A 27956-nucleotide genomic window follows, 5' to 3' on the forward strand; every position below is an offset into this window, starting at 1 on the left:
TTTTTAATCCGTGCATCAAGTGATTCCTTTTTCCATTTCGATCATTTTCAATATTATCTTTTTCTCTTACATTTTTGACAAAATGATTGCGTACAGGAATTCTGAAATTCCTGTAAGTCTATATATGAATGAAAAAATTGCCAAATAAATGGGTTAAATACTTTATATTTTTGGTTTCGGTTAAAACAATTGGTTAAAAGACTTTCAACTGCAGTACCTTTACCATACAGTACGGTAATTTTACCCGAAATTCTCTTCTCCGTGGCAAAATTTTGCAAAAAATTGCAAATTTTTTTATTAGCATTGTTTAGTGTTATTTTTACATTCCATAAAGTTATCTCTTTCTAAAATCTAACTTCTTTTTTATTTACTAAGCAGTCTTCGTCTTTTAATTTCTTGGCAAAAGTCAGAGTCACATGAACTACAACGAATGTCGTAGGAAAGAGAGGGAAAGGAAAAGATTATTTTTTTACTTGCTGTTCTTTCATAAGCACTTCTTTTTTAATATTGTTCTAATAACAGAAGCTTTTAATCGCAAGATAAGAAAAAATACACATGTTCTAGAATTACTTTGTTCCATCCGGCTTATCTCTAGAGATTTTCTTGCAGCTTACGCTTTTATAAACTTATGCTAATTTTGAAGAACAGGTTCTTAACACATTAAGAGAAAATTCTGTAGAAAAAAGATGAAATTTTTAATTTCGTAATTTCATCCGAGTTAAGTGGATTGAGGATTGGGATTTAAAATGTTTGCTTTATTGAAGAAATAAATAAATAAAAGTATTTTACGAATCTTTCTTGCACCTTTGACAGTAGCAAGCTATAGTAAATCGCGTTAGTAATTGTGTTTTTTGAGTTAACTTACTACTTTCGCTAATAATCATTGATTTTTAAAATTTATCTTAAAAATTTCGAATATAAAAAACACAATTTTTATCCTTTTTTTAAGAAAATACCGTATATTCTCTACTTGTTTTTAAAATAACTGTTAAAATGCTTATTTACTGCGTTTTAGAGTAAACATTCATTAAATCTTTGCATTTTTGAGCTGAGTCTCAGTTTTTACAGGCTATTTTGCCTGCCGCAGGCGTATATATACGATTCGTTAAGCCGATGCGTTAACTGCCCGTAGCATAAATATACGGTTTTCCGAAGTACACGTTGCGCAATGCGCTTTGACATGCGCTTGCTGTAAGTAAAACTACTCCCACACCTTTGGAGTGCAATAGTGAGTGTTTTTTAGAGGATTTCAGGCAAGAAAATAAATTACAGTTGTGCAGTTATTCCTTGTATTTCTCTGAGTAGTACGCGCTTTTTTACATTCCTTTCGCTTTCGTGTCGCTCCGTGCGTTATAGATTAAAAGTTTTTATTTTTATTATTTTTTTTTCTACTGTGTAATGTAATGAAAGTTTAATATTTATCTAAGAGTGGATTAGATAATTATTTCCCTTCACATTCGAGGTCAGAAAGATTGGAAAATGACGTTGCTTTTTTGCATTTATTGCAAAAAAAAATTTTTATTACACTGTTAAACTTCAAATTTTGTATTTCGTTATTTCCTTTTTTTGTGAAAGTCAACAGCTTTTAGATTGTAAAGTGCGCATCTTCCTTTTCTACTGTGCTGACCAAAACTACGTGCGCCTCTGTAAAAACTGGTCTCACTTGGGAGGTGAAACTCGAAATTTTCCTCAGCAGGCTGGGGATTAAGGAACAAAAATTGTGTAATATTTCTTTATTTTTATGTGAAAATATAATATAAAAACTATAATTTTCAATTTCATGGGGAAATATGCCCATAAAAACCATACTTCAAATTGCAAATAAAAAAAGCAATGCTTAGAATATTTAAGTAAGAATACTCTATTAAGAATTAAAATTCCCTTTTTTGTATGGGAAAACTAGATAAAAAATATATTCTTTTAGTTTTCATATAGGGATATACTATTAAACACTGTTTACTTTTGCACAATGAAGTACTTGATGAAAAAAACTATGCTTTTAGTTTTCACGAAGTAGTAATATTTTATTTAAAATATAATTTGTCTTTTCATGTCGAAATATTGCAAAAAGTATACTTATTCCTTTCTTGAAGGAACATACATTCAAAAACTGTAATTTTTCTTGTCTAATATACTTTACAAAATTCTGGAACAAATTACGGTTACAAGTAATAGTACACAGTAATAGCCATTTTTAATACAACATATTGCGGAGCAAAAACTCTGGCAAAGCTTAGTTTTTACAGTAATAATTACCGTAAAATCACTGTATCACTGATTTAAATAATTATTACAGTGAAAATTAATTTCTTATGGTGTTGAGATTTTGAATAAAAAATTTAAAAACCCCCTTTTCATTTTTATGACGATTGCATGATTGTTATTTCTCGTCTAAATTAGAAAAAAATTTGCTCTTTATTTCAATGCAAAAATGCAAAATTAGAAATTATACTTGTCCTTTACAAGCAGGAAAATTATACAAAAAATAAACTTTTTAATTTTAATGAAATAATAGTCTATTGGAAATATATTTTATATATTTCTTTTTATGTAGGAATATGCTATTAAGGCTGTTAAATCCTCTTTTTCGGTCTTGAATATTACAGAAAACACATCATTTCATTTTATTTAAGATTATTAAATCAAAAAATATTTCCTTTCATTTAGGAATACTATATAAAAAGTATTTTTTTTACTTTGACTTAGGAATATACCAGGTGTGGCCTAGCTCCTTGATAGTCGAGTCATTTTTCAAAATTTAAAGTTTTTCGCCAGCCGCAATTAAATACTTATTTAAAAGGTATTATTTTTTTTGACATAAATTATATTTATTGAAAACATATTAGTAAAAGTACAAAATATGTGCATTGAATTTAAATATTAAAAATTAAACACACTTATTTTACTTCTCCTGATAATTCTTTAGTTAATACTGATCGGTGCTTGGATTTCGCGAATTTTAAAGTGGAATAAAATGAGTCACATAAGTACGTTGTTCCGAACGTTGAAATAATTCGACAAGCATCCTTTTTTAATTCAGGATACTTCGATTCTGGTACAAATTTCCAAAATTCAGTAATCGACGTTGACTTATATTTTAACTGTAGAGCTTAATATTCTTGCATCTCTATCAATTCTAATTCTCCGGAAGATTTTCGTGTAATAATTATATTGGAGATGGAAAACTCACCTTGAATTGAACAACGTTGCACTTAGTCTTTCATATTTGTTCTCAGTAATTTAAAAGACATTTTGAAACACATACGGAACGATAATAATTTTTTAAAATATAATTGCACAAAAATGAAAAGGGAATTCGGGTACATTTATCGCGAGCCACCAAATAATCCTTCAAAGAGCCGCATGTGGCTCGCGAGCAGCAGGGTGGCAATCCCTGGAATATACCATTAAAACTAAAATCCAGGACTAAAACGTTACGTATTTTAGTTTAATGGTATAATGCTACGTAAAAATCTTTGCTTTTCATTTCCTTGTAAGAATATCCCAATAAAAACTATGATTTTTCTTTTTAGGGTGAGACTATTACTTAAAGCAATAGGTGTTTCCTTTTTATGTGGGACTAAGAAATTAAAAACTTAATAAATTTTCTTATGTAGAAATACTACATAAAAAATTTTGCTTCTTGTTTCTTTGCTTAGAAATTGCTTCTTAGGAACTACAATTTTCCTTTTTGTGTAAGAACACTACTTGTTGGACATTATTTTTATGAGGGACAATAAAATCAAAAACTTCAATAATTTTAACGTGGAAATATTGTGTAAAATACAATGTTTTTCATTTTCATGTAAGAATATGCCATTGAAAATTTTTCTTTCTCTTTTCGCGTAAGAATATTACTTAAAATATAATACATTTCATTTTTATATAGGATCACGAAATTAAAAATTATATTAATTTTCATGTAATAGTACAACATAAAAAGTATAATTTTCATTTTTTGTAGGAATATGCCATTAAAAACTATAGTTCCCTTTTATGTGTAGGAATACTGCTTAAGCACTAAGCGATTTATTTTCTTGCGAGACTATAAATTAAAAACTACAATAATATATTTGTGTAGGTATATTACATAAAAACAATGTTTTTCCTTTTCACGTAGGAACAAGCCATTAACAAAGACAAAAAAAAAATTGAAAGCATTCAACAGAAGATGAACTTCTTTCATCTCTTTCAAGAACTTTTACGTGAATTATTCTCCAGAGATAGTATTACAACAAATGTTAACAACGAAATAATCATGAAAAAAAAATAAGCAAAGGGTAAAAAACAGATATATCTAAAGAAGAAACAATTCTTTTGTAAGTCAAATAGCTCCAACATTTTTTGCATTCACCAAGGATACTTTTCTTGGATTATATTGATCTTGAGATATTGGAAAAGTATTTGAATTTTGCAGTCCAAAAAGTTTAGACTATGTTTGCACTTTATATAAACGTACCATGCGTAACTGAAAAATGGAATAAAAATTGAAACTACAAGTTGACTAGATATTTAAGTAAAGTTTAAGTCATATTTTTTAAAAAATGCATGATATGTGACGTTTTTAATAAAATGTGATATCAATATATGATGAAATTTAAAATAAATCATTAAATCAGAAAAAAAATTATTACTTTTTTTCTTCAAAATAATGTTCAACTTTCAAAACTTAATGAATGGGACACACAGTTAAAAATATTTTGGAAAAAATGGTTACATAACAACTTATTTAATTGTTATTTTACCATATTCAATTAAAACAAACAAAGTAACCATAAAATGATGTTATTCAAACTATTAACTGTAATAAAAAATAGTTTGTTGACTGTCTTCACCTAATATGGTTAAGCAACTAGAATTTTATCCGCACCCGAAACGTACAGAATATGAAGATATTTAACTCCTTGTATCTGGATAATTACTGTAGTCGAAAAGGCTAATCTGCCGATTTTATGACCGATTATGGGGGGGTTCGAATCCCAGCATCGACACCACATCCATTCCTTCAACAAATGAAAAGTTTCTAGTGTCCTCTTCCCAATTGGTGACCCTTGACTATTAGGAAATTAAACTCAAAGATAGCAGCCCCACAGAATTGCTTAACAGAAAAAGTCTAATTTTCACTAATTCTCCCGATAGATGGCACAACCAGAAAAACTCTAACTAAGCCACATTCCACGGCTCATTTGGCAATACACAACTCCCCCACAACTTAACTCCAATGTCCATTACCTAACGAAAAGCCTAGCATAACTTAAATTTCATGTCTAGTTAAATTTCCTTCTTAGGGTTTTTTAACTATACCAGTAGTTAATGGCTTCAAAATTCTAAAGGAAAGAGATATATTTAGCTGCAAACTTTGCGGTTAATTTGATGCTGTCGGTTATTTTGCCGCAATTATAAATTGAAAGTTTTAACATTGCTTTCAAATCGATAGTTCTCTTTTTCAATTTAACTTTCATAGACTGGCTATCGATTATTCTATGCATAACCTTAGTTTAGTATGTCAAAACTTTACTCATGGGTTAGTTTTCCTCTTATGAAATGCTTTCATCATTAGTTATAAACTTAATTAAATTGATGTTAGTGATTAATGATTAAGTTATTAATAAAATTATTCCTTTTAAATATTCCCCTTTAAAATGATTGAATAGTTTAACTTGTGACTTGCTACTTGACTATTTTATTAAAAGAATTACCTAGTTTTATTGATGAAAAGCATCGAAAATAGGTAACAAGCTCTTTTTTTAATACCTATCAAAAATAAAATTAAAATAACGCAAAGATGATTATTCTTGCAAGAATATCCTTTACTCTTTCTGAACATTTGTGAATGATGGATTTAGACTTAGTCTAATTAAAAAGACATGTTTACTAATTGTGAAATAAGTACTATACAGCTACATACTTCTAGTGCACTACTTTAACATTATAGTACTTTTCTAAATCATAGGTTAATTAAAAGAGATCTACTATTTCATACTTTACTATCCTAACATGAATGTAGTTCTGCTACATACTTCGCTACCATAACAATAAAATATTTGATGCTGAATACTTTAGCCGAGCATTAAAATATAGAAAAAATTAGTTTAACTTATCGAAAATGTCGAATGGAGTTTTGTTAATAATCATGAATCTTAAACTTAGAAAAAAAGATCATTTTGCATTATGTTTGACAAATATATTTAAATTTTAAGTTTTAGTGAATTTATTTTATTTTTTGATGAAAGAAAAAATTCTTTTACGCGTTTATATCGTAAAATATAAACGCATAATCTTTTATATCGTAATATGAAAGAATATTGTGAAAACTTATCCCGTGTATGTATTACCTTAACCAATTATTTGAACATCCTCTCATTTTTAAGCTTATAATTCTCAAAAGAAAGGATAAGTAACTACCGAAATACAGTCATATGGGTAGACTATATTTGAGGGTGCCCCTTGATTCTTGCCAAGTAGTGATCGCGGGTGATCGCCAAGCTGGGCGATCTTGAAACCCAACCGTGATTCTGATTGGTTTAGATTTTAGCGTTATTTTTAAATTTTCAACGGTATATGTAATTTCAGAGGTCCGTTAGTTCTACGTTGGATACCAGCTGCTAAGGCTACTTTTGCTTCTGTTCCTAAAAATTATTACAGTAAATAAGATAAATCTTAAGTTTCTGTACGATTTGAATAACAATAGAAAAAAAGCAGTGATTGACTGGTGTATGAATAAAGGTTTAATTAAGATATTCAAAGAAACAATAAAAGCAGGAAAAAGTAATAAAAAGCAATAAAATAAAAGAAATGTGTTTTTGCAAGACAGGTTTAATTAGTAATAGATATAGATATCCTGTTTATGGGAGTTGTTTTTTTCCTTTTCTTTCCCTGCTTACTCCATTAATTTTTGGTTTGATTCAAAATGGATTTTATTGGGTTTATTACTTTTTCTTATATTGGGTGCATTGCAATTTTATAAAGTTTTGGCCGATGTTTTGTTGAAATTTTCCAATGTTTTATTGAAATATCATTATGTTTTGGCCGCCATTCCTGTTACCACTGTGTTCCCCGCAAACAGGAATGGCGCCAAACATAAGTCACCAATTTCGCCAAGGGGCTCTTTCAAGTATATTTTTACCCAGTATTTTAATTAAAAATAAGTAAGCCTGAAATGGTGTCTGCGGAGTTTGATTATTACCATAAAATCATATGTCACAATATCTAACATTATAGCGTTCCTCTTTAGCAATAAACCATGTTTGTCATCATTATTGCTAGAATTTCTTTAAAAAAAAAGTTTCATATTTTATAAAAATGAGATAAGACAGAAATTTTTCAAGCAGTTTTCAATGACTGGAACATAATTAGCTTATGTTTCACGAGGGGGTTCCAATGATGTAATAAGGAAACAGCAATTTTAGTATTTAGTATTTAATTTTGAATGATAATCAAGATTGAAATGTTTCTAATAATAGATTGTTGCTTTTTTTTTAATTTGAGGAAAAATATGATAAACTTTCTTAGGAATATCGAGTCTCATAACAATTGAAAAATTTAAAGTAAACTCAAGAACTTATCAAATCTAGAATTAGCTTGTAAATAAAGAAATATTAAAAAAATAATAGCTTAATAATAAAATAAGGAATTAATTTGTTTAACTATTAAAAATTTCATCCAAAATTAACGCCATTCATGCGAAAAAATTTCATTTAACTAAAATATTCCAAAATTAGATGAAAGCTTTGTTTACAGAAACCTTTTAGCTATAGACATGTTTCAAATAGCATTTATAAATATTTAATCGTATGAAAATTAAAAATTTAAAAATATTTTGGCATTTGTTTTTTTATTTTTCACAAAATGACCTAATGTCATATTAATATCATTAAAATGCACAAAAACATTAAAATTGTGCTTTTTAAAGTTTCTTGTGCGGATGTTTCTTATTCAATTCATAGGAACTTATTTTAAAATAATTATTTCATCTTCTATTTTTTACCAACCGGAAGAGTATAGTGACAAAATATGTTTCAACTCAATTTTTTTCTAAAAAATTTTATAAAATAGGTTAAGAATATTAAGTTATAAGGTAATAAAAGCTTATAAAATATAAGAATGAATTTTAGACCAGTTAACTGTCGCAATACTTTTCAATGATATTCATTTTGATGATAACCAAAGATATCTAGATCTTTAAATGAAAATATTATATATATTTTTTAATGAGAATGCTCAGACCATAATGACATTAGGACAAATATTTTTTCACGTTACTTATATAGAGAAATATACAACCCAATTTTTTATTAGGCCAGCAAATTAGTTTAAAGCTAATTCAGTTATTATGTTATTAATTGCTTAATATTTCCCATTGGCAGCAAACAAGCTACCAAAACATAGTATGTCCCGTATTTTCGTTCACCTTCACAACCTTGTAATGAGATAGCCAAGAAAGGCGGACTCCTTAAATGTCTTATTACTTAGTTTCGTATTGTTTGGAACAAAGTACTAGTAGAGCTTAGTTTACAATGTTTATGTGCTTTAACACTAAATAAACCTTTTATATTTTAATTCAAAAACATACAGAGAAAAAAAATTCTGAAAAAATTACCGTACTGCATGGTAATGATATTTCTGGTTAAAAGAAAAATCATAATACGGTTAATAAAAACCAAAATATTTAAACCAATCATTTAGTAACAATTTACCGGAAATTCCAGTATTCAAAATTATAGTTCTTTTTACTTCATATTTAGTAAAAGATACGAAACTGAATGGTAAATTTAACAGAATAAATAGTTTTTAAGTCACGTATCATGGTTAAACTACCGACTTTTACTACAATTACAAATTTTATCATTTATTATAAAACTCCATTTCAATATTAATTTGGCCAAAGTCATTACCGAAGCATTTAGTTAAAAATTACCGAGCCTTTTGGTGTTCACATAGAGCTTGAAATATTTATACCTCGTTACCATAGTTACCGCCACGGATCCAGACGAATGGCCAGAGGAGTTCTTACTTTAAACAAACTATAGAAAAACAAACGAAAACTATAGTTTAAAATAATGTGTTAATTGAAATCATGTATCATTTCATGCTGAACTTTAGTCCTTTTTCAAGAGAGCGCCAAAAAGTTTAAAACACTTAATGTTAATTTTACTTTTCGCGTATTTCGCTATATCTCGAGAACTTTGTAAGAAAATTGAAAAAAATACTCACAATTATAAAATTTGTTTATCCATTAATTGTAAGACATACAAATTTTGCATCATTTTAAAGAATGCAATTTTGTATAGCAAAATACAAAATTTGAGCTAAATCGGTCGAATAGTTCCTGAGAAATTGAATTTCAAAAACATTAGATATTTAAAATTATGTTTATTCAGAGGTATGTTTGTAAAGGCATGTTTCTTCTGAGAAAGTATACATTTTTGCGTTTGATTTCGTAACTTAAAATATCGTCTGTATTTATTTTTTAGCCATTAAGTTTGAATTAAAATCAAATAAAATCTAAACATTGCATCAAAAGTTATTCAGAATGGTTTATTTTTCATGCACACTGTATATTACTGTTTAAACTGTTTATACTTTTTTTTACATTCATTTTGAAAATAAATATTTTACCATCAAGCAAGGACTAAAATAACAAAGAGTTTTTGGATTTTATTTGTTATCGAATTATGAAATTGAAAAAAATTATAAATTGCGGCAAAAAAAATTGTTTTGAATTCTGTAAATTGAAGGTTCTCACTTAAAGAATAACTTTATTTAGATATATTTTTCCTTTTTTTTTCTTTCATAGTAAATAGTTAATTTCTTAATTTATTAGAAAAGCATTCACTATTTTTAAGTGATTTGAAAGTAAATCAAGTATTTGTTTGTAATCGTTAAGAAATGTTACCAATATTTTTAATTCAATTTCTGAAAGCTACATGAAGTGAGTTGTTTTTAAGGAAAGTATGCAAGGAATAAGAAAAAAGTAAATAAATTTTTAAAATTATGCACGGAATAAAAATTTAGTAGCTTTCTTTTCTTCGTAATTTTAAAATTGCTTATTATAAGATATATTAATTGACTTTCAAACAGATTTTGAAAAAAGTAGAAAACGTTAATTGAAATTGAAAAAATAGAGAATATTAGTCTTTTTCTGGTGATACTTTTAATATTGGGTGATTTTTTTTCTTTTAAAGAAATTTCGTTTCATAAATAGATTTTTTTTGAGTTTGAATACATTTGGGGATACCAAATGTAATTTTATGTTCCAAACTTTATTTCCAAACTTTTTAAATTTTAATTCAAATGTTTAGCAAATTATAATATATCTCAATGAAAGAACGTTAAAAAACTTTATAGAAAGAATTACTAAAACAATTTTTTGTGCTTATTTCTTGATTTGTTTATTATTAAACATATTATTATTAAATGTCTCCTTAAAATGCTATCCTAACTTTCTAATTATTATTCCAATAATTTATCTAATTCATTCATAAAATGAATAAGCTAAATCAAACATACATTTTAGGCTTTTACTGAAGTATTACATAAAATGTAACGAAATAGACAAAAAGAGGAATTGCAATGTATTTATTTTACTTTGTTCTTTTTTAATTTCACTTTTTTATTTATTAACTGATTCTGTTTTTTTTGTTATTCTTTTATTGTTCTATTAACTCCTATTGTTCAAACTCTCTTCATATTGTTTTACAATTTTGTATTTTTTTTATTCTCCCCCACACAATGAAATTAATAAATTCTTCATGTATAACAACACATGATTTAATGATATTAATAAAACTTTTATTTCTTGGTAAGTTACAAACATAAAAAATCACATTTTAATTTTAAAACGATATCTTTTACGAGTGAAAAAAATTTTCAAAAGTGATGACAGCGCCCTCAAGCTGAAAACAAAGTAGTCAACAAAAAAGTAATTCACACTTGTTCTATTGACTCTTAGGAGAAGTTGACAAACGCGGACTCTATTGGGACGAGCATTGAAAGAATCTGAATTTAAGTACCAATCCAGATTTCCAATTTTAGCTAAAATGACTAGTTTCAGCACAATTTAATGAAAGCGCATTTTTTTGCAATTTTTGTTGGATATTCAAAGCAGTAAGTTACTTTAAGTTACTGATTCTAAAAATAATTTGTATCAAGTCATTTTGTTACAAACTTTTATGCGAAAATAAAATTTAAAAAAGATTTCCTAAAGGAATTGACATTGAATTAAAATTAATAATATATTTATTGCGTTGGGAAATCAATTTAATTACATTTACTAATAATAAATTTTTTATACTAAAGATGTACATGTGAAATCCAATTATATATTGTAAAATCCAACTTAAATTATTTTGCGCATAGAAAATACATTAAGATTAATCAAGACAATTAGTGCCAGTATTAAAATAATATGCTAATTAATATTAATATATTTAACTCATCAGATGCAATCTTTCATTATATTAAACATATTTCTTATCATCCAAAAAACCATATAAAATAATATTTTATTTCGTTTTTATTTTGCTCCTTTGCAATCATTATTTATCTCTATATCACAAAAATATAAAGAAAAAATAAATAAATGCTTAAAGTGCTGCCAAATTAACTGTTGAAAAATGTCTAGTTTGTTTATCTCATTCACTCTTAGAAAGAGCTTGATGTTCAATGCTAACCAACAACAAATTAAAGTAAATAATTTCAAAATTCATTTATATAAATTGTTTTACTAGAGCTAAACTAAAACTATTTCGACAATTCTGCTTTTTTTTAACTACCCTGCCTTTCAAAGCGTTAATTAAAGCGTTATAATTTTTTATATATATGAAATATATCTCTATGAAAGAATATGTATCTTTAATCAAACTTCATACGTGTATACAAGAGAACTTTATAAACATTTATAATGTGATTCGTAAAATATTTATGTCATAAATGTTTTTTTTATTTATTTACACTCATGAAAACTCCTGTTTAAATGAAATTATTGAAATATTGTACTTCAATAATACTGAAAAATAATTCCATATTCATAAAGTAAATGTGAAAAACTTAGCATCTTTCATTGAAGAATTATTGTTCCCTTTTCGTATAAAATTGTTGATTATGCTATATTTATTGACCATGTTGAATTGGAACTCCGAATCTGAATAAGCTAAAAAAAGTTTCCTTCGATAGAGAGTTACGTGATTTAAAAAAAATTGTCCTTAAATATTATTATCTGTTCATGTTTTTATTTTATTTATTTAAACTTTTGAAATATGTAGTGCCTTCATATTTATAAACCTGATTATAATCAATCAAATATTGCAAAATCTTAATTATATCTGGTACATTCATCTGCGTCTAAATTCATACATGGAGACAAAACTCCTGGTAAAAATACGGTTCTGTACAGTTTTGACATATCTGATAAAAAAAAACATAAATCTGGTTAATTAAACCAAAATATACGGTATATAAACTATTCAGTTGGTAATTTATTCATTCATATAGTATCGTTACCGGAAATTCTCGTTTTTAAAATTATAGAAGAAAATTAAATTTATAGTTATTTTTACCACACATTTAAAGGAGCCGGGATAGCCTGGTCGGTAGGGAGCTGGGTTCATGCCTGGTGGGGTTCGAACCGCATCGGCCAAAGACTCCCCGTGTAGTAAAATTACTGATGCACGTTAAATCTGTCGAGTCGCAAAAATCCTCCATGTTCCCATAACAAACCAAAACCTCTGGGGGTACTGGAATAGAGATCGATCGTTCTCTGATTCAAGTCAAAATTACGATCTGTAGATGAATGAATGGGTCCGCCCTATAAACGGGTGAGTCATATGGTGCGGCGGAAGTCGAATTCTTGGCCATAGATGGCGCCACTGGAAAACAAGAACAATCGCTACGTCAACAACAACAACCACACAGTTAGTAAAAAAAAAAAAAAAAAANAAAAACAAAAAAAAAAAAAAGGAAAGAAAGAATAAAAAAAAATTTAACTTATGATGTAGCCGAATAAATGATTTTTATGTCATGCTTTTCAGTATGATAAAATTACTAAATTTTACCACATTTCTCAAATTTGTAAGAAATACCGTCATTCAGAGTTCCTGTATTTTCTTACTATAAAATTCATTCTTACCGGAGCATGTTACAGAAAGAAACTGATATATATCGTAATTTTTACTGTAATAATTACCTCAAAATCGCCGTAAATCAACAGTTATAAAAAAATACATATTACTATAATTTAATCTATATTGAATGTTGTTACTAAATCTTGCAATATATTGTATCGTAATAATAGCATTAGGGGCTATATATATATGTATCGTAAAGTGTAGAGTTACTGAATGAGAAACATGTTGGTGGTTGCTTCATTTCATGTAGTGTGAAAGAACATTTTAGATGTTTCACTATACCAGGAACAAATTTCGGTTCTTGGTGCAAAAAAATTCTGAACCCAACACTGTAAATAAGTAGTCACCACTATTTTTAGTGTTGAGATGAATTAATTTTGGTTCTTGGTGTAGAAAAAATCCCAAGCCCAACACTGTAAATAGGTAGTCACCACTATTTTTGGGGTTGAGATGAATTAATTTTGGTTCCGGGTGCGGAAAAAATCCCAAGCCCTACACTGTAAATAGGTAGTCACCACTATTTTTCACGTTGAGAAGTTTTACAATGCATGTAATCACATTTTTATTTAATTTTTCCGTGTTATAGTTTTTTTTTAATTATTTTTTAGGCGTTTGTTTATTAACAACACATATTTTCATGGGCTTTATAATGAATATAATAGCTTTATTGTAAACACATTTCATTAAAAAAAATAACACTTTTAGCGATATATTTGCACTAATTCTGTCAAACAATTCATTTTTTGTCAATTTTCTATAACTACAGTTCATTGCCTAAACTTTTATTTGTAACTAAAAGATAAATCTGTTACAAATACATTATGAAATATGAAGCAAATAAATTTTAGTGTACTGATATGTAGTTATCGCTCAAAAAATTAAATAAAATTGACAAAATATCAATTGTTTGTAATTAATGCGAGTATATCACTAAAAATTGTTTTTAATGAAATATTTTTGCAATTAAGCAATTAAATTGATTATAAAGCACAGTAAAATATATGGTGACAGTAAAAAAAAACTCACAATAATGAGTAAATAATTCAAAATAGCTACAAGAGTGTAAAAGAAAGAAAAATGTGACTACATGAAATGCAATAAAAAAAATAGTTTACCTCAACGCAAAAAAAAAAAAAAAAANAAAAAAAAAAAAAAAATATGCAACTAATTGTTTTACTGTGTAAGAGTTATCTGTGATGTTTTACTTAAGTGTGAAGTAATTGCCGCCATTTTTGTTGTTAAAATCCACGAAAGCTTTTTACTGTGTACTATTTTGCATACAGTTAAGTTGTAACTCTAAGAGTTGGCCATGGAACCACTGATCAGGTTATTAATTTTAAATTTATCAAATTATTAGTTTAGATAAAGATGTTCGAAAACATATTTAGAACAAAAAATAAAAATAGATGCGGTATTAGTCATTTCAATATCTCTTCAGCTGACTTTATTTTTATAAAAACTCTTTTCTGTAATGATACAGAATTATCATTGCTGGAACATAGTTCAAAAATTATCTTTCCAACAAAGTCAAAACTGCTGAATAAATTTTTGAATCCATGAGAAAAAAATATTTTTATTTTCTTTATTAAAAGTGTTAACAAATTTAACGCATTTATTTCGTAAGTATCGATTCTAAAGAAAAGAAATAGCTAAAAAGTTATGCTAATTTTCAAATATAATTCAGATATATTCCATTTAAAAAATAACTTAATATAAATGTTTGCCACTACTTATCATAAGAAGACAACAGCTCAGAAGACAGAAGTTTGAGCAAATCCTAGATTTGCTCAAACAGCTTTGTCAAGACTTAGAACCTGCCATATAAAGTGTTTGACCTTCAGAGCGAAAGAAAAGACTTATGCCTATTCTCATTGCTCAGTAATCGTTTCTCCATCTCATCTTTTGGATTGCATTGGTGCCTCTGTGAGGCAACTGATGAGTGATGGAGAGACTGTCTATGACTTGCTGATGCGACATGATCTTCTGGACTTGGTCTAGGGCTCTAGACCAAGGGGATAAGCAACAACAACAACAACAGCTCTTACAAAAACTAAATGGACAATAATCTTTAATTTNTCTGTGAGGCAACTGATGAGTGATGGAGAGACTGTCCATGACTTGCTGATGCGACATGATCTTCTGAACTTGGTCTAGGGCTCTAGACCAAGGGGATAAACAACAGCAACAACAACAGCTCTTACAAGAACTAAATGGACAATAATCTTTAATTTACTTAAAAAATCTCCAATAACTTAACATTCCAGACAATGCCAATATTACGAACGTATTGTTTGTAGACTTTAAACATGAATTACTCAGTTAAAAATACCGATAATTATGTATTTTATTGTTCTTTAATAAATAGATTTTAGTGTTATTTAGATTTGCTTTATTTTTTATTAACTTTTATAGGTTGAGAAATGTTTCATAAAATCTAAAGACAAATTTTTACGAGAGCTGCGTATAGCAGTACGAGCATAACAGCCAGTTTTTAAGATTTCTTTCTCTGCTAGTCCTGAATATAAATAAAAAAGGGAATAAGATTATTATTACATTATTATTTTAATAAGAATCATAAATATTGATAAATTTTTTAAACCAAATTTATTATGTATTTAAATTCCGTAAATGTTATATCCGCAGTCTTTGAATTGTTCCTTCATATTAAACTTTTAATTGTTTTTTTTTTCAAATCATGAATCTTAATAAAAAAGGAGGAAGATTATTATGACACAATTATTTTAATAAGAATCATAAAAATTGTTCCATTCTTTAAACTAAATTTATTGTGTATTTAAATTCTTTAAATGTTACGTCAGAAGTGATGGTATTGTTCTTTCATATTAAACTTTTAATTGTTTTTTAACCTATACAAGATTTATTAAGTGATTTTTGTAAACTATTGCCATTTTAAATGAAAGGCAATCGGGTATTTTTTTGATCCCATAGAGTGAATAGTAAATCTTAACCAAAACACATCTCTGATGATTGGAAGCTCTTTTCATTCTGACCAAACTATTCATTCTATTCTTCTTCTATACATAATATTCCCTTTAGAAAAGAATAAAAGAAGAGAATAAAACGGAAAAAGCATTCGAACACAAAAGAAATTATTTTTCCTAGTCTAGTCAAATTCATGAGAAATGATTCATCATAGCAAATGGATTATTTCAGAATTTAATAATTGACAACAGTAAAAAAGAAAGATGATAAATTAAGGAAAAGTTTAAATTTTCCTTTTTACTGATTACAATTTAAATATAAAATTAGCCGTAGCTGTAAGTCAGCATATTTGAGAGCTAGAGATTTTGTCCAGCACAACTTGAAGCATAACCAAAAATAAATTAATGTAAAAGAATTCATAAAATGTTTTTATTTGCTCTTTACAATGTAAAATTATCCTTTATTAATTCCTTTAAATTTCTGAAACGCATAGAGAAAACAATCCAAACACAATTTACTAAAAATATTTCACCACCATCTATTTATTAAAAAAAATATATAATTCAAAGCAAACTCCTGGAAGGGATTATAAATTATCAGTACATAAACTCTGTAACTTAATATTTCGTACTTTACTACTTAAATAAATTAGGTCTAAGTATCTTCCCACCTGAATGAACTCTACCAACGGTTACTGAGCTGCAGGTAAAAGTTGCAACTATTTAACCATTTAAGTTCCAAAAAGGTCTTTATTATACATTTCTGTTTCTTATGCAATAAGTGTTGTTATACAACATCTGACTAAATTCTAATGATACCAATAAATAATTATGTCATTAATATTTTTATACAACATCTGGCAAATTTGACTAAATGACTAAAACATATAATAAAGCATTCTCAAAAGATTTTTTTTTTAATTTTATTTATTTATTATTTTTTTATACTACAATTTTATATTTCCAAGACTGCATCACAGAAATAGTTTTAAAAGGATATTGCAGCGAAGCTAATTTACATTTTGAGGTTCGGTTACCACTTTGTTTGCAATACATCAGTTACAGATTTATTTTTGTCGTCAAAATATGTGCTCAGAAAAGATGCTGTTGTTGTTTCATGTTCCCTTGATCCAAGAACGCTAGATCAGCTCCATGTCACTCTAACAGATCCACTAGTCCTCCCAACTCTACAGCACAGGAGCTGTATATATGAGCAGGAGACTCAGGACAAGATAAAAGGCAAGGTGAATAGGCATTTTCCCTGTCGTCGACATTCTTTCAAATTGTAGACAAAACCGGACAATTTCCAATGCACCAATCGTGTGCGGCAGGAACTCTCCACGTTGCGTTTGCTTTACCCCTGTGGATCGAAAACATTTTAGGTACATAGAGTCCACGAGAGGTATTTTACAACCGTCGCTGAACAGCCGAACCAATTTTCTGGTTTACGACTACTAATGTTCAACTCCGTAGCTTTGTAATTTTGATCCTGATTCAGAAGACAAGGGAACTCTTGGATCAAATATTGAGAAAATTTTGCCCTCGTGGAAGACTTTCTGATGGAACTAACCCCCATTCGCGTTACATGGAGACCCAACACGGTTACCCTGATGGCAAAGGAACTCTAACCCATGATCCCTCAACCACTGAGGATATTCCACGTCCGCACTGTGGTCGGTGCAAGCCGGATGAGTACTCGTATATACCAGCCATCGCTGTGATTCGAATCCGGCTCACCTCGTTGGAAGGCGAACGCTTGAGCCATCGCGACTCCCACGAGAAGTATTAGAAGGAATGAATAGCACTCAGGCCGGGATAGCCTGGTCGATAGGGCACTGGGCCCATGTCCGAGAGTTCGTGAGATCGAATCCCGCCGGCCGAAGACTCCCCGTATAGTAAAGTGACTGATGCACGTTAAATCTGTCGAGTAGCCGGTCGAGTCGTGTCTGTCGTGTCGATCTGTCGAGTCCTCCATGTTCCCATAACAAATCAATACCTCTGGGGGTACTGGATTGGAGATCAATCGTTCTCTGATTCAGGTCAGAATTACGATCTGTGGATGCATGAATGGGTTCGACGTATGGTGTGGCAGAAGTCGAATTCTTGGCCATTGATGGCGCCACTGAAAAACAAGAAATGCACACTCTGTCTTAAATTTGCTCGGTTTCACCAAGCAGGCTTGCCCTTGTAGCAAGTGGCATTAGAAACAACAACAACAACACTTCTCTTTTCCGCAAGCAAGTCCACCTCCTGGTCATTAAAATAAAAATGACAATAATTTCAGAACGGTGAAGGAATTTCAAAGCCTCTCTGTTGGCAAGAATTTCTAAACTAAAAACCAAACAGGTTGCAAAAGCTGCGACAAAAATTCTAATCAACCACAGATTTAATGTAGACAACGCAATTAAATAATGGAATGTCAATGATTACTTAACAAACCTTCTAAATAACATAGGCTGATAGAAAATACTTCTGAAATATAAATAGAAATTTTGTTCGTTATAGAGTGCTTCAAAACAGTTCAATAGTTTGAAGACTGGTTGTAATGTTTTCTATATTTTTTATTTAAATTAGTTATATTTTAATCTGTAAATGCATGTAACGCTCTATGTAAATGTATATACAAAGTTTGGAACACATTCAATTTATAACTTGCATACTAAAGTGATAAACTAAACTATTTTTAAAAAAATTATTAAAAAAAATATATTTTCAGAATATTAAAAATTTATTTATCTTAAATGTAAAGCATCTGATCTTGAAAGCAAAAATTCTAAATAAAAAGGTATTATAAAGATAATTAATTATACTTAATCAAATTGAATTGATGACTGAATTGAACTAATTCACCATATTTTTTGCCATTTGCAACATTTTTCACGAATTTGAAACTGCATAAAAGCATTTTTTAAACCTCAATGCAACTAGCAATTTAAAAAAATATCCTTTAATCTATTTGACTTGTTGGTTTATGTATAATGCATTTTTTTTTTTTAAATTAACGAGTTCTAAGCTTTTTATTATGAATACAAACTTTTAACTCTCTTGAAAAGAATGCGAGTTATCTAATTAAATATGATGAAATATTTTTATATTGGCCATAGTCGTGGTAGTTATTTTAAACCTTTTTTTACGTGAATTGCAAAATTGTAAAAAAATATATGAATTGAAATTTCTTATCTCTCTAGAGATCTCATATCTAAATTCGCCAAGGAACTTCAACGCGTGCAGAAAAATGTAGTTTTTTATAACCCTAAGAAATCAATATTACATTCTAAGATACATGGAAGCAACAAAGCGTACCTAACTTATACTTTTATTGGTTTTTATTGCACGTAAAAGCCTGAAAAATACACTTGATTTAACCTATTTAAATTTGTTTATCTCGCATTAAAATTTAATATTTTAACTTAAATCCAATAAAGAAATGTGTTAAAAGAATCTTTCAAGATATAAAACGTGTATGCATAGTTTCTAAAACATGATTAATTTAATTAAGTCACCAATAATCTGTATATTGTAGTATATGCAACAAACAATGCACGCCTAACATAAATCGTATCATTATGTACTGCATTAAAAGAGTGGATGAATTTTTATGCTTTTTTTGAAGTTTGGGTTTAACAATGGGAAAGCTTGGGTTTGACAATGGGTTTGAAATTTTAACAATGGGAAAGTTTGGGTTTGAAATTTTAACAATGGGAAAGCTTGGGTTTGAAATTTTAACAATGGGAAAGCTTGGGTTTGAAATTTTAACAATGGGAAAGCTTGGGTTTGACAATGGGTTTGAAATTTTAACAATGTGAAAAACTCATATAAAATGAAGGATAATGTAATATATTTTATTTGTCCGTAATATTATTTAAATATGCTTTTTTTTGTCTTGTTATGTCACTTGGTACACGGAGGAAAAAATTCTGTTGAAATCACCGTATTATAATGACGTTTCTGGTAATAAAAAAAAAAACATAATTCTGGTTATGAAAACCATAATACACGGCATTTAAACGATTCGTTTGGTAATTTGTTCCATTCATATGGTAACGGTTTACCGAAAAGTCTGATTTTTAGAGTTATAGTTCTTGTTACGACACATTTGGTAAAAAATGCAAAACTGTATTGTAAACTTGAAGGAACGAATTGATTTTATGCCATGATCTAAGGTATCATGATAAAATTACCAAATTGTATCTGAATTATCAAATTTCATCTCATATTATAAAACCATATTTTATTGCTAATTTTAATAAAATGACTGCCGAAGAGCTATGGTAAATATTATCGAGCTTATCATTGTTCACATAGAGGAAGGAAATTGAAATTTGTTCGCATATTCGATTAGCTTTGACAGCACTTTTTTTCTCAGTGTGAAACTGAATCTGAAACAAAATCTAATTAGTTCAATTAGTTATCAATCTTGTTTTTTCCTTCTTCTTTACTTAAAAAAATATTTAATTGAATTTAAATTAAGTTTTATCCAACATTGATGGTCTTTTTTTAAAAATTATCCTACTCATTGAAATATTTTTATTGCACTCAATTCGGTCCACGAATTGGTCTGGTTACCCAGTAGTTAGAGAATCAGATAGCAGTCCAGAGGGGACGAGGTTTGATCCTTGACTTTACTAAAACGTACAGAGTACATGTAATACACGTACTCGTAAAATCTGTGGAATCGAAAGTCCTGTGATAGGTTGCTGATGAGTAGGGGAGAGTGGGGTCAATTGTAACAGGGTACGATTGTAACAGAGCAAAAGTTTCGAGTGTCGGGATATAGATTTGGTTCCTAGGTGGCGCACAAGGTGTATTTAATAAATCTACATGTACATCCCTGATGGCAACCATTTTTATGTACTTTTGAAAGAGTTACATCACAAAAGATATTTTCACGCCACGCTAGTATTTTTTTTGGTATTAGAATATTATATTGTAACAAAGTAATTTTGTTTAAACAAATAAAAATTAGTAACCGAATAAGTAAGTGGACACCTTAATTAACATTTCAATAAAAAAAATTTGTTTTGTTTGTTAACTAGCATTGTTTTTAACAAATGAAGCTGAAATGACGTCATGGGGACGATTGTAACAATAAGTAAAGGGACGATTGTAACAGCTGAAAATAAATAATCTTACGTTTACAAACCATTACTTAACTCTTTAAGAACCACCAATAGTTTCCTGTATCATTTATATTATGTTGCATGTGCATTATTTTATTTGTCGCCTTTCACAGCACAAATTAAAATTTTTAACGCCTTAAAGTTATAAGTGTAACCCTTTAGGTCTCTGCTCATTATTATTTTTACTCCTGAAATATCACTACTATTTTGATCAATAAAAAATGTATCACAACTATGATAATATGTATAATTAACTATGTTTTAGTTGAATTTATGAACTGTTACAATTGACCCCGTAAGTGGGGACAATTGTAACAAGTGCACGACTGTCAAAAATTGTTAATAACTAATGTAATAATATTTAAAATCAGGTATTTATTTTTTTTTCTAGTAGAGGATAGTCTAATTTACTCGTCTATCAATTAATACTAATAATATATTGTATTTGTTGTTAGTAAAAAATAGTTAAATAAAAAATTTTACAATTGACCCCACTCTCCCCTTCCGTGGGCACTGGGATTTGGAGAATATTTCCTTCCCCTTAGAAATTTATTACTAAATTAAGAAAGTGGTCTCGCGAATTAGTGGTGCTGCCACCTGTTCGCGAAGTTCTGATCCAAGACGTACTTTCACCCTTGTGGTGCTCTCTTGTCAAACGAAAAGAGCGCTTTTCGGACTGATTCGCAAAAGGCCAATGGCTGGCAAGCTAGTCATGGGTGACTGTCATTAGAAATAACAAGTCTATGAATTTTAGATATTACATTAAGAAAACTTTTTTAGAGTGTTAGCAACTTTTCTTGGTTTTTATTTTTTAGAAGTCATTTCCCAAATTATTGTTAAATAAAAGAACTGTGACACGAGTATCATAGTTTCATAACAAATTTAAGATAATAGCCAGAAAGTAAAACAACTTCTAGCCAACAGCGATTTCTAGGTAATTAACTGAGTTCAATTTACATTGCAATGACATGATAGGTTGCTAAACGTTAATATATTTTCAAGTCCCACTCAAAAGTTCCAAAGTTTCACGAAAGATTTAACATTCGTTGTCGCCATGTTTTTAAATTGTACTCATTACCAAAGTGCAATTATCCTTCTTGTCTTCTTGTGGTTCTTTACGATTATCGTGAGGTGAGGAAAGAGTCATTAAGGAAAGTTGGCAGAAACAGGAAAATCATGGAATAAAATGAAGTGTTAGTGGTACTTTTTTAAATTCGAAACTTAATTCTTTTAGTTTTAAATTGTTAAGAAAGTTAGTTAAACCAATATTTGAAAACCTGCTCTTACTAGCAAGATTAAATTATAAAATAAATTTACTAATATTTTCATAAATTTATTTTAAAAGATACTAAAAGATATTAAAGGGATAAATAAGTAAGCACATGCAATAATAATATTATTAAAGAATGAGAGAATATGTAAAGTAAAAAAACGATGTATCAAAATTAATGTCGATAAATCTAGTGGAAATTTTTATTAAGAAATCTACCCTTTAAATGCAATTTTAATTGAATGTTTTGATAATCAGTTTCTCTCTACACTGTTAAAAATTCATATCCACGTTGCACCAAAATATTGTTATTCATTTGCTGGCTACATAAAACGGAGTTCAATTTTACCATATTTTGGTATTTTTACTAGCACAAATGCCAGTGGAATGCTGCACAAAAAGTAGTTGTTTTTCAAGAAAATATCTATTTTCTTTCTTTTTTTTACTTTTATAGAAGCAGAGGTATATTCCACAATTATTCGGTATTTTTAAAGAGCCCAAATTCTGGCCAAGGTTGTTACTTACCGTAACAAAACTATAAATCGTAAGTAGGCATTTTTATAGCATAAACTAACTACTTTATACCGCCAACCAAATTTAAAAAAGCACCATAAGATAAATGAAATTTAATCAATGTAAATAAGCAATGTAATAAGTAGAAAATTAAAAAAAACATGCATTAGTCGTCTTGATACACTGCGACCGAGTTGTAAAGAAAATATGGAGTCGCAAGAAAATATCATTCAGTTTACAGTCATCTTCAAAGTTTTGTGTCCTTTACCAAATTTTGGTGCTGTCAGTTGCACCATGGAAGTATGTCTCGATCCCGCCACACAATTTATGGTGTAACTTAAATAAAAACATCTTTCATTTAACTAAACTTTGGAATAATGCGAAACTTTTCACCAAATACTGGTTAAAGGTTTAACTAGTTTTTTTAGCAGTGTAGTTATAAATCAATCTTAGTATGAAAAAAAACCTAGGAAAAAAAATTCTGGTAAAAGTACCTTACTGTATGTTAATGATATTTTCGGTTAAAAAAATCGAAAATAAACACCATAATTCTTGTAACAAAAATCAAAACATATGGTATTCATTTGATAATTTTTCCAGTCATGACGTACCGATTTACTAGAAATTCTAGTTTTTTAAAATTATAGTTCTTATTACCACACATTTAGTAAAAAAAAAAAGTAAATTCAACTTTATAAATGGTTTTTATGCCATGCTCTAAGATATCATTATAAAATTAAGAAGTTTTTCGAATTTTATAACATTTTATGGAACCATATTTTATTGTTAATTTAATTTAAAATTATAATCATAGCGCTTCGGTTAAAATTACCAAGCTTTTTGGTGTTCCGATTGAGCCAGAAACATGGTAAATGTTATTATATTCTTGTAATTTCGACCATGCATTTTTTTTCAGTATTTATTTAAGATAACATTTTATTATAAAAATATAGAACTCTTTATATTGTTAAATTAGCAGAAATAAATAACTTATTATGTTCATAAGTGAAAAACAAATGTTATAAGGTCAGTAGGACGAAAAGATTATTAAATTTTCTTAATTATCAAAATATTATATCATAATTATAATATTTTAATAAGGTTTTCTTTTATGTTCTATATATTCCTCTTTATATTTTATATTTATATTAATAAAATTTTTTAATTAGGTTAAACTTTATTTCATAAAAAGCATCATTTTATTAACAGAAAGAAAGTATTCTGTTTTAGTTGCACAGAAGTATGTTGTTGTTTAATCACCTCTTTTATTTTCGCTTTTATGGTTTATTTAATAAAATTTCCCTTGTTTTGATAATGTAAGAAGATAACTTTTCATTAACAACTAACATCAAAAATGAAGAGTTATGATCTCTGTACCTACTATTATATATTCTAAACTAAGTAATTGAGAAAAAAATAATGTCCTGAAATATGAGAATTGGCTTAGGGAATTTAATCTGGTGTTTCATGTCTATTTAAAGTTGCGAAGACATTCAAGTCCATTGGCTAAAATATATTTTTTTAAAAGCGAAAGTATTTCCATGAATCGACCAAAAGCAGTTTTAAAAATTTATCTATTTAAAATATAGGAATGGAAAGAAAAGTATAATAATAAAGGGTCTTTTAAAAATTTGCAAATGAAAAGGTTATTTATAAATGAAAATCAGCATTGGCAATTTGCGTAATATTAAATTAACATTAAAGTGGATTTCAAAATTAAATGAATTTTCAAATTTTTTTAAGTCGCAAGTTATTACAAAAATCTATAAGATTAATGTTTTTGTAGTGTATATACCACTACAAAAATGTAATTCCAAATCGCTAGAATATAAGACATGTTAACTTAATTCTATGGCGAGGTGCCTTTTCAGTAGTTATATAAATAAGAAACTATTAAAACGTTATAACTACTATTTTTTAAAACGTGTACGTAACATTCCTTGATGTCATACTGTACCACAAACAGTAGTTACATAATAGAACAAACAGAAGGGTTAATGGCGAAACTTACAGCAACAAAGTTCTTTGAGAGCTACACTTTTCAAGGAAACATTTGGTACTGATTCCATTTAAATTGATATTTACGCACAGAAATATAGAACTTTATAATATTCTATTAAGTTAAGATAGTTTCCTTATGAATTGGACAGCCAGATCTCCAGACCTGAACTTTCAAGCGAACGTGTCTAAGACTTTGGAGAGAGTACCTTACAGTCCTTCTTGAAAACCATTCAGAGCCTAAGAAAATGTTTTATTGGAGCTATTTGCTATAGAAATTCTTAAAACTGCCTTGCTTCCAACCTATAACTTTGATATAAAAGCCAGCATTTTAATAAGAATTTACCTTTTTTCCGACCCTATTACCACTTTTACCACATATCTCAAATAAGTGCTACTCATGAGCAAGGGTGTATATTCCAACCGCTAGATGGTTATTTTATTAGTAAGATAACAAATTTTATGGCGAAATATCATTAAAATCTGTTCAGTAATTCCAGAAATAATCAACCATATCCGATATATTTCCCAATTTTTAAACCTAGTGTATATTCATCAAATAATTAATTTAAAGTTCTTAAGCCCGCTAAAGTAAAGAGGCCATTTAAATTTAGCTTCGTTAAAGTTAATGAAGATTACCTCATAAAGATGAAGTCATTTAAACTTATCTCACGTATAAACAGTAAATGTAATGTGCGCTGTATCTTTCTCTGTTGTATGTAGTTCGATTTATTCTTAAAGAATTACTTTTTCACTGTAATTATGCAGAATTCTAACTACCTTTAAATTAGTTTTATTTCTGCCTAATCAATATAAGGATTTTTTTTATTTATTTGAAATGGCAATGGAAATACAAATGTAAAAAAAAATACAAGCGTATCAATCAAAGAAAGACAATAGTAAATGTGATCGAAGACATGCCTTAAAAAGTTCTCTTATGTGCCAGTATAGAGCCGTTTCAGAGTTAGCAGCAAGTAATGAACATCACCTGAACGAGTTTAATAATTCCAATTAAAATAATGGAGACAAAATTGTAAGACATCATTAGAAATTAACTTGTCGCTCAATTATTCTTGGTCAAAAACATTTAACGAGTTAGCTTTTTTTATAATCACAACAATTGTGTGATCTGTGGATAATGTCGCAATATTAATGGAAGAAAATAATTACGCTTAAATTTTATCCAAATAATGGGAAGTCTAATCTAATTAACCAAACCTAAGCTAAACTAAACCCGATAAGAAATTTTTTCTGTGAAATAAAATCTGGCTTTATACTAAAACAATTCGGACTTTTGCAGTGAATATTTATTTTTAATTTTAAAATAAGTTTATAGTTCAAAACAAAAAATATAGCCTAGCAATTATGGAGTTTGTTCAGGGAAGCTAGCAGAGGTAGAGCAGCCTAGAAAAAGATAATGAATTCATATTTTTGCCCTACATTCTTAAATTTTTGACTAATAAAACAATTGTACTAATCATTAATCGTAGCCTCGGTGCCTCAAGGGATAGAGCTCTCTCTTCAAAATGAAGTAACCCAGGTTCGAATCCCAGCGATGTCTGGACGATACGAACTTTACACCCGTCTCACACTGACAACAGTGCTGACGTAAAAATATCCTCAGGGGTTGACGGTTCATGGGTCAGAATCTCCTTGCCGTCAGACTAACACATGGGAGATTTTCGTGGTCTTCCTCTCCGTGTAACGCAAATATTTGCTTGGTCCATCAAGAAGTCTTCCACGACGACGAATTTTTCCCAATACTTGATCCAGGAATTCCTTGTCTTCTGAATTAGTTTTAAAATTACAAAGCTATGGGGATAAACATTAGTAGTCGTAACTTCAGAATTGGTTCATCTGTTAAACGTAAGTTATAAAATAAAATAAAATCCTTGGGCGTATTCTGTAAGTTTAGTTTCAAAAACAAAATGATAAAAATTTCTAAAATGCGCCACGCAACTACGTTAAAATTTAGTTTGAAATACTTTCAAAATATTTACCTTTCATAAATTTTATTTTAACTCAACAATATCTTCAAAATGTATACATAAAATTTCACGCACAACACGTAATTTGAAAAGAGTTTTCAAAATTTCTCTTGAATACATGCTTCAGAATAATGCTGCATCGATATAGAACGTGATCTGATTCGTGTTTATTTCTCCTCAACATGATGCAGAAATATTTATTTTCATGCTCTCTTAAGAGTACTCTAGCTAAGAGTAAATTTGCTTGAGAATAAGTATCTTGTTTTCTTTTTTAATGAAACAGAATACTCTGACAAACTATTAAACTCAATTTCTGAAACTCCATAAAATTGAATGACCTGCATAGCTTTGTATATTAATGTTGCTATGCTACGCCATACGAATTAAAAGAAACTCACGTACCTCTAGAATAGGAACTTAACGAAGCATTCACACATAAAATTCTTAAGCAAGTCAAGTTTGTAAACAATTTAAAATTAATTTGACTGCCGTCATCCCAGATTTTGTTCAGACCCCCCCTCAGTAGTAACTTAAACCACTTTTACTTGATAAATGCTGCTGCTATTTTGAGCTTCGTTGTTAATTTTCATACCACAAATCTCTTGTTGTAGGGATATTTTGGATAACATATTTTAGTAGTGTGTGTCTCTTAAAGATAAACTTAGAAACTTATACTAACATTTTCCTCAATTTCGATATTATTTTATACATTTTTATACTTTAAGTTGTAGTCATTGTAAACATATTTATATAGAATATCAAAATGTCTTTATTTCCACGTTGCAAAATCTTATACAATTCCAAAATAAATTTTACCTTATACCTTCAAGAAAAGTTTTTTTTCGGAAAACAATACAAGACGATGAATAATGAAAATAGACCAGTAATGTAATAATATAGTCTCATAGTTCATTGCGTGGTAAATTTATCTATCTATCTATCTATCTATATATATATCTATCTATCTATCTATCTATATATATATCTATCTATCTATCTAT

At 28.5% G+C, this 27956-nt stretch overlaps 1 protein-coding gene across 1 annotated transcript in view; it reads left to right on the forward strand.

Annotated features, from left to right (window-relative positions):
- Positions 1-10928: 10928 nt before the first annotated feature.
- Positions 10929-27956, forward strand: part of LOC107443275 (glycine receptor subunit alpha-2) — a 111131-nt gene continuing 94103 nt past the window's right edge. The window contains exon 1 of the mRNA XM_071186510.1: positions 10929-11106. The gene's annotated coding sequence lies outside the window, so the exon portion shown is untranslated. The remainder of the gene's footprint in view (positions 11107-27956) is intronic.

This window comes from Parasteatoda tepidariorum, chromosome 10 (assembly GCF_043381705.1).
Source record: "Parasteatoda tepidariorum isolate YZ-2023 chromosome 10, CAS_Ptep_4.0, whole genome shotgun sequence".
Lineage (NCBI taxonomy): Eukaryota > Metazoa > Arthropoda > Arachnida > Araneae > Theridiidae > Parasteatoda > Parasteatoda tepidariorum.